This window comes from Pezoporus wallicus, unplaced genomic scaffold (assembly GCF_028554395.1).
Source record: "Pezoporus wallicus isolate ANWC-B61680 ecotype Strahan unplaced genomic scaffold, APGP_CSIRO_Pwel_v1 contig_8488, whole genome shotgun sequence".
NCBI classification, from domain to species: Eukaryota; Metazoa; Chordata; class Aves; order Psittaciformes; family Psittacidae; genus Pezoporus; species Pezoporus wallicus.
Genome location: NW_026641095.1, coordinates 581,431 through 596,400, shown reverse-complemented (window position 1 = coordinate 596,400; position 14,970 = coordinate 581,431). Strand labels below are relative to the sequence as shown.

The window sequence follows — 14,970 nt, the reverse complement described above, 5'->3', positions numbered from 1 at the left end:
GCGGCAGAGACGTGCCCGCACGGGAGGGACCGTGGCCGGTGGCCGCGTTCCCATCACATCTCACCGCCAAACACCCCTCGCCCAGCTCGGGCCCGTTCCGAGCGGCACCTGCAGGGACCTGGAGCCGCTGTTAACGCCTCGGCCCTGCCGGAGCCACCTCCTCCGACTCCTCACAGTCCCTTCCCGCCGCACCGGCCGCCCCACAGCCGTCCCTCCCTCACAGCGGGGGCCGCGTTGCTGCCGCTCCCCCTCACGGGGCGGCTCCCTCCGCGCACGACCCGCGCCGCCGCCGCCACGTCCGCCCCTCACAGGAGACGCTGCCACAGCCCCTTCGCAGCCGGACCCCGCCTTCTCCCTCCTCGGTTCCCCCCCCCTCCCGGTGAGCCCTCTCCCGCTCGCTCCCCAGCGGGGCTCCTGGAGGCGGCGGGCACGGTGCGGCTGCGGCCGCGACAGGTACGGTGGGCGGGCGGGGAGCGGCGCGTCCATGGCCACCCACCCTGGGGGCAGAGGGGCGCCTGATTTACATAACCACGCCCACCGTCCCTCATGAATAACCAATCAGCTCCGCCCCTCACCTCCGCGCGCCGAGGGAGGGAGGAAAGGAGCGAGCCCGGGGCCGCGCGCGCTCCCGCCGGGCCGCTTCCCCTCCTCCTCCTCCTTCCCGCCGCTCCCGCCCCTCCCGCTCTCCTCCCTCCGTCAGGCGGCGGCGGCGGCGCGCGCCGGAGGCGAGTGTGGGGCTCAGGCAGTGGGGGCCCGGGGCAGGCCGCGCCGGCGGGCACGGAGGGAGGGAGGGAGGGGAGGTGCTGAGGTAGTTGGGCGGTGAAAGGGGAGCAGCGCGGCCGGCGCCGCTGTGGAGGGGTGAGACCGGCCGCTCTCCCCGCTCCGCTCCCGCCGGTCCCCGCCCCTCTCCTTCGGCGATGTGGTGAGAGGGAAGCGCCCCGCGCGCTGCGGCTGTGAGGGGGCGCGGGAGCCCTGTCGCGACAGGTAAGGGCCAGAGGCCGCGCGGGTCCGTGTGGTGGCTACGTGTCCCCGCCACCCCCCTGCGGCGACAGATGGTGGGGGGGAGGGATGGGGTCGTGAGGTGGTGACGCCCGGCGACATGTCGGGGAAGGGAATCGCGACACCCCCCCCCTCCGCAGCCACGCCCCTGCTCCCCCCCCCCCCATCGCGGTGCCGCACACGGGCGGGGGCCGGGAGGGCGTCGGGTACTCGGTTGGATCGTTCTCCCTTCGTTCATTACCCGGGGGGTGCAGGTAGAGGTCCCCAAATGCCGCCTTTTCCATTAGAAATCCCTTATTTTTAAGCGAGCCGCCCACGGTAAGTGGTGAGCGGTTCGTGCTGCAGGATTCCGGCCCTTTACGGGCTGCGAGGGGCTGGAAAGGAGGCGTTTTCCTCGCAGAATGGCACCGTATTTACAGGGCTGTGCTGCAGGTAGCGCGCACGTGAGGCCGGACCCACCCCGCGCTGCAGGCAAGCAGGGGTTAAACGTTCTCCCTCTCGTTCCTCCCCAGGGGTGAGTAAGGAGTGTGGAGTCTAATGACACACGGTGTCGTTCTGTTACAGGCGTGGGTTGGTTGTTGGGGGCTAAAATGTAACAGAGAAATGAGAGATGATGAGGCAGACAGCCTCTCAGTTGTGTGTTTTGCAGGGAAAAGAGGGGTTCTCACCCCTGTTTGCGTTGGGAAGTTCAGGAGCAGATGTTGGGCAGTAAGCTGCTTTAGGGGGTGATGCATCCATGTGGGTTTTAGGCTTTTGTGCAGGTACTATAGCAAAATAATAGGAAGACAGCATATGAAATATCTGGAGAGCTTCAATAGTTAGTGCTGCTGGGGAGTATAGCGCAGCTACAGTGTACTGAATGAGGAAATTAATGTTTAATTGGGAGAAGAATAAGAAGAAATACAGCCACAGAGGAGAACACCACAGCCATGAAACCCTGCTTGCAGCATGGCTCAGGTTGGAGCTTGGATGCCGTCTTCAAATGCTAAAGGTTGGGTGTTGTCTGTTTTTCTTATTTAATCCTCAAAACTTAACTAGCAAACCTGCAACTGAAAACATCCATTCCTAAGGTGGGAGGCAGAAAGGAAAAAGGAAAAGCAACTGGTGAAATAAGTGCCTTTTGGTGTGAGCATGCTGAAGGGAATTTGCTGGTGACAGTCACATGAGGCTTTCTTGCTGGAGTGGTGGGAGACACCCTAGGCCATGGATATTTGTGTGAAAGATATGTTCAGCTACAAATGGGTGATGAATGTGCAGTTGAATTATGGAAATACAGTATATTGCAATCTACTGTGCTCAACGTCCCATTTTTGGCTTTGTGAGCAATCTGTTGTGGGGGGAAAAAAGTAATAGTGCTTAGGCAGAGGGATCTTAATAAACCCTTTGAGGTCTGTGGTAATTATGGCTATGGGGCTTCTAAAAAACAAACTCCTTGGAGTTGTTGTTCTTTTTTGTAGTAACTCTTGCTAAGTGCATCATAAATGCAGATGACTGTGTACTCCAAGTTTGCCACTGGTAGTTCCACCTGAGTGGAGTATTAGGATCCTGTTTGGATCTACGTTGTGGTCATGGAATGTTGAAGTGTACTTGTGTGGATATTTAGACTTGTAATTAGGATGTGAATTGCTGGTTCCATGTTCAGTGTAACTGGGTGACTAATATCACTTTATAAAATAAACTCCTTATCAGTATTGATTGCGTTGTAGCAATTGCTGTCTGTCTTTCCCATTGGTTTTCCCACAATCCGATGTGTGCTTGTGTTTCTTGAATTGAAATACATATTCTGAACAAAAATCTATCTCCTGAGGAACCTGACAATTAACCTCTTCACGTTTCAGGTTACATATGCTAGATTTACTTTCAGTTAAACCTTTAGAACGGAAGTGATGCCTGTGTTGATGTCAGAAATCCATGAGCATACCTGTTATGTGCAATGAATTTATAAGAGATTAAGTTTTTAATGCAACTCTGCAGGCAAACATGCCCCACTTCCTGCTTGTACAGTCACATTTATTAATATTAATGGCCAGAAATGCAAACTGTATAAGGCCCAAATGTGCCTCACATTTAGTATTGCGTAGATCTGCAGATCTACATAATACAGAACTCAGTGTACAGAGCCAGTACACTGAGTTCTGCAAGTTTTGGCTTATATATGTATTTCCAGAATATATATATATAGATTTTTTTTCCTATCTGCCAGGCCTTCTTTGGGTTGCCTATGACACATTTAAGTTCCATTAAAGAAAATGTAAGATGCTGCATAAATTTCGGGATGCTTGTTAAAAGTAGTAATGATGTAGCTTATCTGTATTAGGTAGCAAAAGGAAAACAGTAAAAAGGCAGCTAGAAAAGTCAAAACCAACCCCTTGGTACGTAAAAAGAACAAAATTACTTGCAGCCTTCTAAATTTGTGCATGGTTTTTCTCATTAAGGAAAGATTATGTTCTCCCTTATGTTTTATCTAAGATTACCTTTTCTAGAGGTGGTGGCTGGCAATGAGCTGAGAGGCTGTAGCACCTGTAATTCTGTGTTGTGAAATATTAAATCAAAATCTTTTGCTTTAAAAATGAAATTAAAAAAATCCCATTTTCATGTCTTTTTTTGATGTATAAAGCTGTGAGTACCCACATTGATCCCTTTTCCTTAGTTTTTGAGCATGAATTTTCCTCCGAGCAGAGTAATACGGCAAGATGGTTGCCGTTGACATCCAGGCAAGCAAATGGCTCTGAGGGTAGTTTCTTGAGGAGGTTAAGCTGCTTTAAAGAATTGATGCAAAGTCAGTATTGTCCTGTCCCTCCCCTCCTACCCTCATGGTGTTGGAGCCCTCTCTCTTGTAGCAAGTGAAACGTTGAGCATTGTTGGCTGAGTGAAAGCTGTTTATTTTTGCAGAGTTTCTATCTGGATCAATAAAAGGAACTTGACCTGTTGAATATGAGAGTGATAGGAGGAGGAATAGAACAGAGTGGCCAGATCTGTCTGTCATGGCAGCCTGGAGATCTTTGGCTGATGTCAGTTGTGAACTCATGCATTGAGTACTTGCATGAAGCCTTAAAATGGTACCTTTCAATGTGCAGTGAGTGGATGTCCTGTTTTAGTGCTACACAAAGAATCCTCACAGTCTTGTGCTGCTAGTTTAATCCATGTGGTTGGTAATTTTCAGATTGTCTTGCACTTTGCTTCCAATATAATAAATAGCTACCAACCTCCAGGAACACTTCTCAGCATCTGTTGAACATGCAGAAGCTGTGTGGTGGTACAGGACCTGGTGATGTTCCTGGCAAGGTCCATAGGAAATGACCATGGTTGTCAGTGAAACAGACCTGAGCCGGCGGGTTGTTTCCAATGCTTGGAATTTGAAGTTTTGCTCTTGGAATAACATGAGTTAATGGCCTCAAGCTGCACCCGGGGTGATTTAGGCTGGATAATAGGAACAGTTTCTTCCCCAGAGGGTGCTCAGGCATTGGAACAGGCTGCCCAGGGCAGGGCTGGAGTCACCATCCCTGAAGTGTTCTGAAACCATATAGATGAGGCCCTCAGTGCCATGGGTTAGTGGTGGCCTTGGCAGTGCTGGGGAACGTTTGGACTTGATGATCTTAAAGGTCTTTTCCAACCAGACTGATTCTACGATTTTGTGTTCATTTTAATTTCAAGGTAGAGAGTTGCCTGTTGAATGCCTGTTGCATTCACTGGAGAGAAATTGGTGTTTAAAGCTCACTGCATCTGCAAATATTTGCAGCAGTGGAGTGGAGCAGATCATCCATCTCTGGTTAATTGCCAGCTGGGTTTTATGAGCTTTACAGAACAAATTCTGGTTGTGTTACTAAGAGTTATTCCAGTCCCATTATTTTATGGGGCTAAAATGCAGTTAGTTCTGCGTTCATTTAAAAAGTAATTACTTCAAATACAAACTCTACATTAACCACAGAAGGTAGTGGCTTGTGTTGTGTATTTGTATTAAGAAGGGAGAAGCTGGGAATTTAGAGCTCAGTCTTGAAATTCCCCCTCATGAAGCTGCCCTGTCTGGTGGGGTTTGTTGAGGTTCTACTGAAGTGGCCTGTGATGAAAGGATCTAGTTTCCTGAGGAAGATGATGGGCAAATTGGGCAGGAATTTAGCTTGTTGTCCTAGGGTGGAATTGGCTGTGGGGTTCAGGTGGGAGAGCAGGAGTTGCTCTACTGGAATTTGAATTCAAATGCTGTATGGTTTGGTGCTGGGATAATGAACTGTGGTGTTTCAGATCTTCAGGAAGAGAAATCTTGGCATAATGGGTAGAGTTGGTTTCTTCCTGGGCAGCCTTTATTACCTCTCTTTCCAAACTCTGTCAAACAAGCAGATTTGTACGGTGGTGTAAGAAACTCCATCTTGAAAAATACTCTTGAAGAGAACATGAATTAGTAATGATACAAGAAAAGGTGTACTACTCTTGTTGGTTTTGTGTCACATTGCATGATTGTTTGGTTTCAAAGGAAGCATCACTTATTCATGGTATCTAAAAATGCCGTAGTAATAGCTGGGTTTGTATGTATTGTGCATAAAGCAAACCTTTGGTCTAAGTTTTGTTTCCTCAGTCACGTTTATAATGTTCTTGGTAAAGCTTTTTCTTGTTCTGAGGGAAAGGCTTATTTGCTAAAAATGCTGCTGGTTTGGGATTCAAAATGTGAAAAGTGACTTTTTTCTTTTCCCCCTTTTCCTCCCACCAATCCTGTTGCTTTGTAAAGCTGAGAATTATTTCGCTTTACCAAACAAGTAACCTGAAGTAGTAGTCCTTAAGAGCCGATTTGGCAAAGGCACATGTAGATACTTGAGGAACATGAAGAATCCTGGTGAGTTCATGTTACCATTCTGATGCAGGCAAGTCTCCACATGCTGCTGCCTTCTTGAGCTGGGGCCCTTGAGCTGATGAGGAGTGATGTTGTATGAGCTAATGGGGAGGGAAGTAATCTGTGAGAGTGGTGTTCTCTCTTTGACTGGCATAACTGATGAAGAGAGTGATGAATCGGGCATGTTGACATTTCAGCTATGACCAGTATTTGTTTGTTATTTGTCCTTTATGAAAAGAACATATTGGTGACTGGAGGAGTATCTTCCAGAGCAGACGGATAGCTCTGCTATGAAGGCTGGAGCTGCTGTGAATTTTTCTCTTTGCTGGGGATTTGTTCTTAGAGATCTTTCATACTTGTAATTTTGAAGTCTCGGAGTAACTTGTTGCTCATTAGTTGTTTGCTTGTATTTCATGAGAGAGAATAAAGTGAGTGGTGTATGTCCCAAGTGGCCATCCTGGCATGGATGAATTGTCCTTTCTTGCACGACAAGCACTTCCATTCATGTTGGCCCGTTTCACACAACTTCTTGAGAAATCATCTGATCAGTGTTCCTGACCTCCTTATGCCGATCAAAGCAGGGGAAGCTCAAAGCTGTATTTGTTCCTGGGGTGAGCTGTAAGTATATGCAAATAGCAAATGTGTATCTTCCATTATCCAGTCCTTTCCAGTGCTTGGGAAGATGGAGATGAGCTTCCTTTTCTTTCCAGTTTTTCAATCTGGAAGCTTGTGATCATTTCTGTTAGAGTAGGTTGCATGTACAACAGCAGAGATGTGGTTGTTGTGATGAGTTATTTGTCTTTATATGCTGTTTTCCGTTTCTTTTGGTTTAGCAGTTGAAATAGAGGATTTGGGTTTTGGAGATTCCATTTCTGTTGTGTCTTACTTAAAACCTGGAGCTTATAGAAATACACCACTCACAGCTGAGTAGTTGAACTGCATCTTCTGCCCTAAATCTACAAGGGATATTAAGAGGTATGGAATAGCTGGACATAGCAGTTGAGGTAAAATTCTGAAGTAACAGTTAATAGGGTAAATCTGTGGCTTTATGCTTTGCTGGTGCATATTCTATAGTCTCATTTTACTTACATCAGCTTTAATTGCTAATTATGGTTGAATTGCAGGGATCTCAAATTTGAGATTCGTACTGATCTCATTAATGAAGGAAGTATTTTGGGTATGTGGATTCTTATTTACAATACAAGTCACACTGGGAATTCGCTAGTAATTAGGGTGAGAGATGGTTAATTTGTATTTTATGATCGGGGATCTTCCCGTTTACTTAGTTACTCTTGCATATTTTGGGTGCTTGCTTCATTTTCCCCTTCATGCCTGTATGATTGCCAAGGCAGGTAGAACAGTGCCTTGTCAGATTGCTGCTATTTGTCTGTATTCAGATTATTTAAGTAAAATGCTTTTTGTTTTCACTAGGAAACATCATTGCTGTGATTTATATCTTTTAGTTGCCTTAAGGAGTGAGGTTTGTGGATGTGTGTGAATGATTCCCCCATTTTTTATGTGTTCTTTTCAGCTGGCTGGCTGAAGCATTTGCGTTTCCTTCTTAGTTTGGATGAGGACCTTGATGAATGCGTGTGAGAAAGAAACCATCAGTGCATATGAAATGCATCAAAATGAAAGTGTAAAATGAATTCTCTTCAGAATGGGAGTGTGAATATTTATGTATTTGTGGTTCCAGAAAGCAGTTGTGTATTGATTCCCATTGCTATAAAGCATTAACTGATAACACTTGAAAGTGTCCTTAACCTGGAGACATGGATAGTCTCTTCTGCTTACTCCTGGGCACCGTGATGGTCTCTGAAGTTCCTTGCAGGTGTATTTTCCACACTTGAGTTGAGGAGTATTAAACTCATTGAGCTAGATCCTGTGGCAAGTGTTTTAACCGTTGGCTTAAATATTGGCAAGCTGTATGGGCTCTTATGTCAGGCTTAGCCTTTTCAGTGGGCAGCTTCTGTCTGACTTGGTGAAGTATTACTATTTCCAATGATATAGTTGATTGAAGAGAGATTTACTTACACAGGCAGAGTTCTGTGGTCACATTATGGTGATATGTATAGACAGCACAGTTTGGGAATTCCTAACTGTAGTTGCAAAAATAATCAGGATGCAGACTGAAGGATGGGTCTTTGATGGTAAAGAACTTGTCATACTTTGCATCTCCCTTCATAATATGACTACAAAGCAACTAAATGAGAGAGATCTCTGTGCTTTCTGAATGATTTCTGTGCTGCTACTGGATGTTTACTGTAGATCTTTGAATCTAGAAGGAGCTTTAGAAAGCTACTTGTCCAATCCAAGTGCTTAGAAGCTGAAAAGAAGATATGAGATGCCTTCGGAGGAGCTTTTCCCTACTCAAAGAGAAGGAAATTTTAGTAACGACCAGGGCAGTGCTGGAATCACCATCCCTGGAAGTGTTCAGAAACCGTGTAGACGAGGCCCTCAGTGCCATGGGTTAGTGATAACCTTGGAAGTGCTGGGTAACAGTTGGACTTGATGATCTTAGAGGTCTTTTCCAACCTGTGATCCCTTTATGGGATCACAACTCTTCATGGGTTGTGATCCCATAAAGTTCATATTCTTAATGAAGAAGTATTACTAGAAAGTAAAGAAACAATATACAACCAAAGTGCAGAGAACAGAGAAGTGTGCATGTATTTCCTGTCCTGTTCCTTTTATTTACCTCTCTAATAAGAGGTGATTTTCCCTTTTGCCTTGCATCCCATTTTGTCCTGTAGGATTATTCTCATTGAGAAACTTGTTTTTGATAACAAGGTGTTGTTAATGTTACACATAACGGTTTGAAGAGGCCTAGTAACTGGAAGATAAAGGTACACAGTGTTTGTAGAAATGAGGTATGTGTTTTCATGCTGAGAGATGTCAATGGGAGAGTACACATTGTGTAGGTCAGTGGAGCATAGGGAGTCTGTAGGTGTATGGCAGCATGGTGCTTGTAACTTGAAGGTGGTATGTCCTTTCAGGCCTAAGCCCTCTGTGTCCACTCCTCTTCCTGTAGGCTCCCGTAACACTGTGCAGGGTTTTAGTTCCATGCCATGAGTCTCTTCTCAGCGGTTAGTGTGTGTCTGACCATAAGAGATCAGTCACTGAGTGGATAATTGGGATAGGCTTAGGCAGGGTGGTTCCTGGAAGTGCTGCAGAGAAAGTCTTCAGGAAAGAGGAGATTAGTGGGCAAACAGGTAAACAAACTTCAGAGATCTCCTGGAATAAACTATGGAAGGAGTCTAAGAGAGGGAAAACCAAAGTAAGTGGTGTGAGGGTAGGTTTTAGAAATGCATGATGGTAGGAGAAGAGAGCCAAAAGGAAGCGTGTTGAAATGTAGGAGAGTTGTTAACCTGAGCCTGTGGAGGGGCGCAGATGTAAGTGGATATAGTGATTTGAATGAGCCACATAAGCATTTGTGGATTTTGCTGGCTTGCCCCATGCTTGCAGGCTGCCTTGTTCTTCATGTGACTTTATTTTTAAGGCAGTTTGCAAAATGATGTGGGTTTGGGCAGTTATTCTGTTTATCACGGATACAGTTATTCTGTGTATCTTGGTGCAAGATAGCAACAGAATGTGGATCTGTTGTTAGATGCAGAAGTAATCTGTTACTTTCTGCAGTGGAGTTAGGGTCTAATGCTTATTATCTTTTCTAGCAGCTTTTGCATACCTAAATAATCTTGGTTTAATAGATATTTATTTATGAAGGCAGGAATCTTTCATTTACCAGTTTAATGTTTTTTCCCCTCCTAATTCTTTCCTGTTTGATTTTAAATGTAAGATTTGAGGACCCCAACTCAATTTTGTGCTGTTCACACAGTTATTAGTATGAGATACTCAGCTCTATAGTTAGAACGTTAGTGCTTGCTTGAAGTCTTTAAGAGCAGCTTTCCATTGGCACCAACCTTTGGTTAATGCTTGGGCATGTGTTAAGGCATCCCTTGCTTTTTTTCCCTTCAGGAGTGGGGATTTAATGTAGCAGGCTTCATTAAAGAAAGGAATATTGTTCTTTGAAGGCCTCAGCTGTAATGGAGCTACATATGCCCACCCGCTTTCCCTTCAGAGTGGTAATATTATCTATGTCTCGATTTGAATAAAGTAAAGAGAAGGCCATGCTGACAGCAGGCTGTGCTCCTACACCTCCTTAGCAGAGGTGCAATACGCCATCTGGCACCATGTGGGTAGTAGTGATCCCAAAAAGTAATAACAGTGGGAGTTCTTGCCAGTTACAAGTTGTGATCACAGGCCAAATGGTGTAGTTCTAAATCAGTGTACGTTTCCAAAGCGAAAGAGATGCAAGTATTTATTTTTGCCAACTTGAGAAGTATTTTCAGTGCTGGGGGTCTGTGCTGAGGTTTTGGGTGCTGGCATGTGTACACAAGTGTGAGGGGAGGAAGTCAGGGCAATATGGGCTGTGATGCCTGCTAGACCACCTTCTAGGAGCTAGGAAAAGTTGGCTTTTTGTGGTATTATGTAAGCCTTAACTCAGTACATGCCAGGTTGAAACTGAGGAATTACCTTAAAAGAGTGAATAACGGAGTGGTCTGTTGATTTAATTTCAACTTGGCTGAACGGGAATTGAAAGATCTCAGTCCTTTGGCTTGTCTAATTTGTTCAAAACTAGTCAAGATGACTGAGTAGTCTTGAACCAATTGCTGCTACCCATTGTAAAACAACTAGAAAACGTTGCAAGTAGGTGAAAATTTCCCTATATTGCTTTTGGAAGCACTTCTGGTGAGGGGCCTAAGATACTTCTGGCTGGAAAGTTAAGTGTAGTGTGATCAGAACTGCTGTAAAGTGGGTGCCAGGCTGGTTAGCAAGTTGCTTAGTAACCTGCCTGATGGAACTGGGAGTGTACTAGTGAAACCTGTGGGTGACAGCAGCTCTCGGGAGGTTGCAGGGTAGGAAGAATAAATTGGATTCAAAAGGATCTTGAGAAATGGTGAACTTAAAATATGAAGAAGTTAATTTCTTGAGAGTTTATTCTGAGTAAAAAGAATGGTCAATAGTATAAATACAGGGGAATAGGAACAGAGCAAAGCTGTGCACGACATCCACATTGAAAACTAAAATACCTCAATGCACGCATGCACCCAGAGCAAAGGATATCGAGAGGGAATTGTGAACTTGTGACTTTTCAGAGCTGTCTTCTTACTGCAGACTTGCTGGAACCTGAAAATACCTTGTATCAGTGTGGACGGAGCTCATCCATGGCTACAGACACGTTTTCAAAGAGGGTTTTTGTTGTTCTGAAGTTATGTGAGTAGGAAGTTTAGTCACTCTTCTGTCGTCATGCACGCTGTCTGCTAGGGGCCTTTGCCAGTATCTTGTTTTCTCACCCCCGGTATAGCTGTAATGCAGGGTCCTCATAAAGTAGATCAGCTTTGCATCAGACTCTAATCTGTGGACTTTTTGACTGCTTCTGCCTCTTGTAAAGGTTCATAAGACTATCTAACAAATCCAGTCTAAGTCAACTGCATTTATAGTCCTTGCACCGCATCTTCCATGTTGGGTTATTGTAGTTTTGCTCTTCAGGAATGGAGATCAGCATGGGAGTTGGTGGCAATACTGGAGTTGCTCAAGGAAGTTGTGAATGCTCCATCCGTGGCAGCGTTCAAGGCCAGGTTGGACAGGGCTTGGAGCAAACTGCTCTAGTGGAAGGCATCCATGCCTGTTGTTAGGGGGGTTGGAACTGAGTGATCTTAAGGTCTCTTTGAACCCAAACCAGTCTGGGATTCAATAAATGTGCAAATTCTTAAAGTGAATTAAAGTTATTTAGTAAGCCTCTGAGTTTAATCTGTTTACTAATATATTTCTACTGAGAAATACAGTTTAAGTCAGATAAATTGTAAGTTAGATGGATATGAAGGCACTGCATTTGAAATAGTTGCCTCAGTTACTTTTCTGGGAGAAGTTTCTGCATTCATGTAAGCCCAATCCATGATAGCATTTTTACATTCCTGATGTAACTCTATATCCTGTATTCTCTTACCGTTAACTTCAAACTCTTGGGTTGCATTTGTTCTCGTAGACAAACAGGTTTGCAGGCAGAAAAGCAGCCAAGGCACCACTGCAGGCTGTGTTTGCTGCTCTGTGTGTTCCGTCCTTCTGTGTGTAGTCCAGGTTTTTTGCTCTGGCATGAACACTGAAGATCACAGATGCAGATCATGCATCCTCTTACTGGAGGGAAATGAAAAATCTCTCCAACTTTGGATAAAACCATCTTTAAAGAAAGGTTATATCATATGACAAAAGATTATTTAGCTGTATATCATTAGCAGGAAACAGAGTAAGAATCTTTGAAGTGATGAGTCTGTCTTTGCAGTGCCGTGTTTTACATGAGTGGTTTGGGTTTGTTTGCGTTGAATCGTAGAATCCCAGACTGGTTTGTGTTCAAGGGACTTTAAAGCTCCTCCAGCTCCAACCCCTGCCACAGGCAGGCACACCTTCCACTGGAGCAGCTTGCTCCAAGCCCCTGTGTCCAACCTGGCCTTGAACACTGCCAGGGATGGGGCAGCCACAGCTTCTCTGGGCACCCTGTGCCAGCGCCTCAGCACCCTCACAGGGAAGAGCTTCTGCCTAAGAGCTCATCTCTTTCTCCCATCTGACTGGTTAGAGCTTTGGTTAAAGAGTAATAGTGTATGTAGAATAATCTTGTGTTAACTGTTACCCATTTAGCTATGGACGCACTGGGCGGACTCTGGCATATGTGAGGGATTTACCCTTCTCACACGTCACATGCTGCCACCTGTGTTCTTGCAGCTGATGCATGGAGCGCTTACCAAAACCAGCAGTGCTGGAATGCGGGCAGTTAAATCTATACTTGTCAAGCGTCTGTACTATAAATCCCCAGATTTATATCTGGTGGCAGTTTGCTCATAGTCTAGACACTTGTGCTGAACTTGTGCGAGAAGCTAGTCCTGACTGCTTACATTCAAGAACTTGTCTTTTCTGTATTGTATTAAGAGCTTAAACATATGCTCCGAGCTTGGAGCGCAGGAAGTCTGCTGGCAGCAGTCCCACTCTTCCATATTCTCGTTTCAGGCTCTTTGTGGATAGGCAGGATTAAAAATAAAAGGCAGAAAGCCTGACAAGTTGTTGGCTCACTGATTTCAAGATAAGTTTATCAGGAAAATTGGAATAAATATTAATGTTCTGTGTAGGAAATGATGCTGCATGGCCTGGTTTGGTGTGAACTGCAGAATGGGATTAAAAATAAGCTAGAGCAGTGCATAGGGGTCAGTTTGGTGAGGACAGGTTCCGTGTTGATTCTCTGTGGCACTGCATTAGGAGCAGAAATAATGGCTTTTAGTTGCAGTGGGTAAAAAACCATGAAAAAATACATGTATATATATTTCCTTTTGATGATAGATGTGCTTTGTCATTTATTGTCATTAGAAAGACCATCTGATTTTTGCAGTTACTTTGGATCGAGTGATGTTTCTCATATGTTGTCCTATTTAGAGCTTTGTTGGTGCAATACATAAAGTAATGTTTTTTAATAAAGATTTCTCCCAGGCATTTCTCTTGGAGGAGATCACTTTGGTTTCATGTAGGTTGTATATAATAACTGCTGAGCTCTCTGTAAGGAAAAAAAACACCCCACATCATCTCGAAACTGTGGCTGACAAAACCAAGGCTGCAGCAATGTACTTGCTTCCTGACTGTCAAGGCCGGTTTTGTTGGTGGGATGTTCCAGACCTGGGCTAAACTTCCAAATGGTGTAGATTTTCTGAAAACCTTTATTGTGTAATAATAAATACCAGCATAATATTGATACCAGCATAAATTGATACCAGTATAAAACAACTGAGCTGGGGTTTCATACAATCCCAAACTGGTTTGGGTCAAAGGGACCTTAAAGCCCCCCCAGCTCCAACCCCTGCCACGGGCAGGGACCCCTTCCACTAGAGCAGCTTGCTCCAAGCCCCTGTGTCCAACCTGGCCTTGAACACTGCCAGGGATGGGGCAGCCACAGCTTCTCTGGGCACCCTGTGCCAGCGCCTCAGCACCCTCCCAGGGAAGAGCTTCTGCCTAAGAGCTCATCTCAGTCTCCCCTTTGGCAGGTTAAAGCCATTCCCCTTGGCCTGTCCCTACAGGCCCTTGTCCCAAGCCCCTCTCCAGGTTTCCTGTAGCCCCCTTAGGCACTGGAAGGGAATTTTACTTGTGTTCAATTTTCATCTTCCTAATGAACTGTTTTACGGCACTCCATTTGGGTGCTTTGAGACATAAGCATTCTTATGAATGGTAAAGCTCTAATTTACCAATATTAGGCATTGATCAGTGTAATCCAAAAGAATATCCCATATTTCATGAACACAGAGAATAAATTGTGGGGCCTGTTGTAACTCTGTGACAGGGTACACAGAGTCTGGCTCCACCAGTTTACTCTATGGAATAAACAGACTGGTGGCTAGACTATGCTCCAAGAGTTTTTTAAACTCCAAGAGTTTTTAAACAGAGCCGGTAGTAACATATACATAATGTTATGTGTAAAATAATCTTGGGCACTTCTTTATTCTGCCTGGGGAGAAAGAGCTTTTAGTTTGATGTAGTACGTGCTTGTGTACATTAAGGCAAATAACATGGGGACCGCGTTTTCTGGAGTGCCTGTGTTCAGTCTCGGTCTGGAACGATTTCAAATCATTCAAAGGAACTATGTAATCGTTCTGGAGGAGGATTTTTTGGTGTCTTTTTAAGATGCTCTGTAGCACGTCATTAAAATACCACTAGAAAGAGCTCTGTGTGTCAGTGCTCTCTAGCAAAAGACTGAGTTTGCATCCCTTCATGTTATTTCTTGGAGTCAGAGCTGTTGCATCATCTGCTGATGGGAGTTGATCTGATATTTTTATTGATAAAACACAAATAGGAAAAGATTATTGGAAGTATAAATGCTTTGTAAAACTGAATTTTATGATCTTTCTCCAAATAAGAAACCACTTGGAATACAAATCATTGTTTTTGTGTTTGATGTGCCTGCCTTGATTGGTTGCGTTTTAGATAAAGAAGTCTCCAGGTTCTGTATTGTGTTAGTTTTTATACCTCTGTGAGTTCAGGGTTTTCCTTGAGGAAGCTGCTTTTATTTGTCTGTGGCTTGTGACAGGGTTTTGCTACGTAAGGTCTAGCAATACTGC

At 44.8% G+C, this 14,970-nt stretch overlaps 1 protein-coding gene across 8 annotated transcripts in view; it reads left to right on the top strand.

Annotated features, from left to right (window-relative positions):
* Positions 1-888: 888 nt before the first annotated feature.
* The window catches only part of TANC2 (tetratricopeptide repeat, ankyrin repeat and coiled-coil containing 2), a 216,343-nt gene continuing 202,261 nt past the window's right edge, over positions 889-14,970 (top strand). For all 8 annotated transcript variants that reach the window (XM_057421972.1, XM_057421968.1, XM_057421966.1 and 5 more), the window contains exon 1: positions 889-984. The gene's annotated coding sequence lies outside the window, so the exon portion shown is untranslated. The remainder of the gene's footprint in view (positions 985-14,970) is intronic.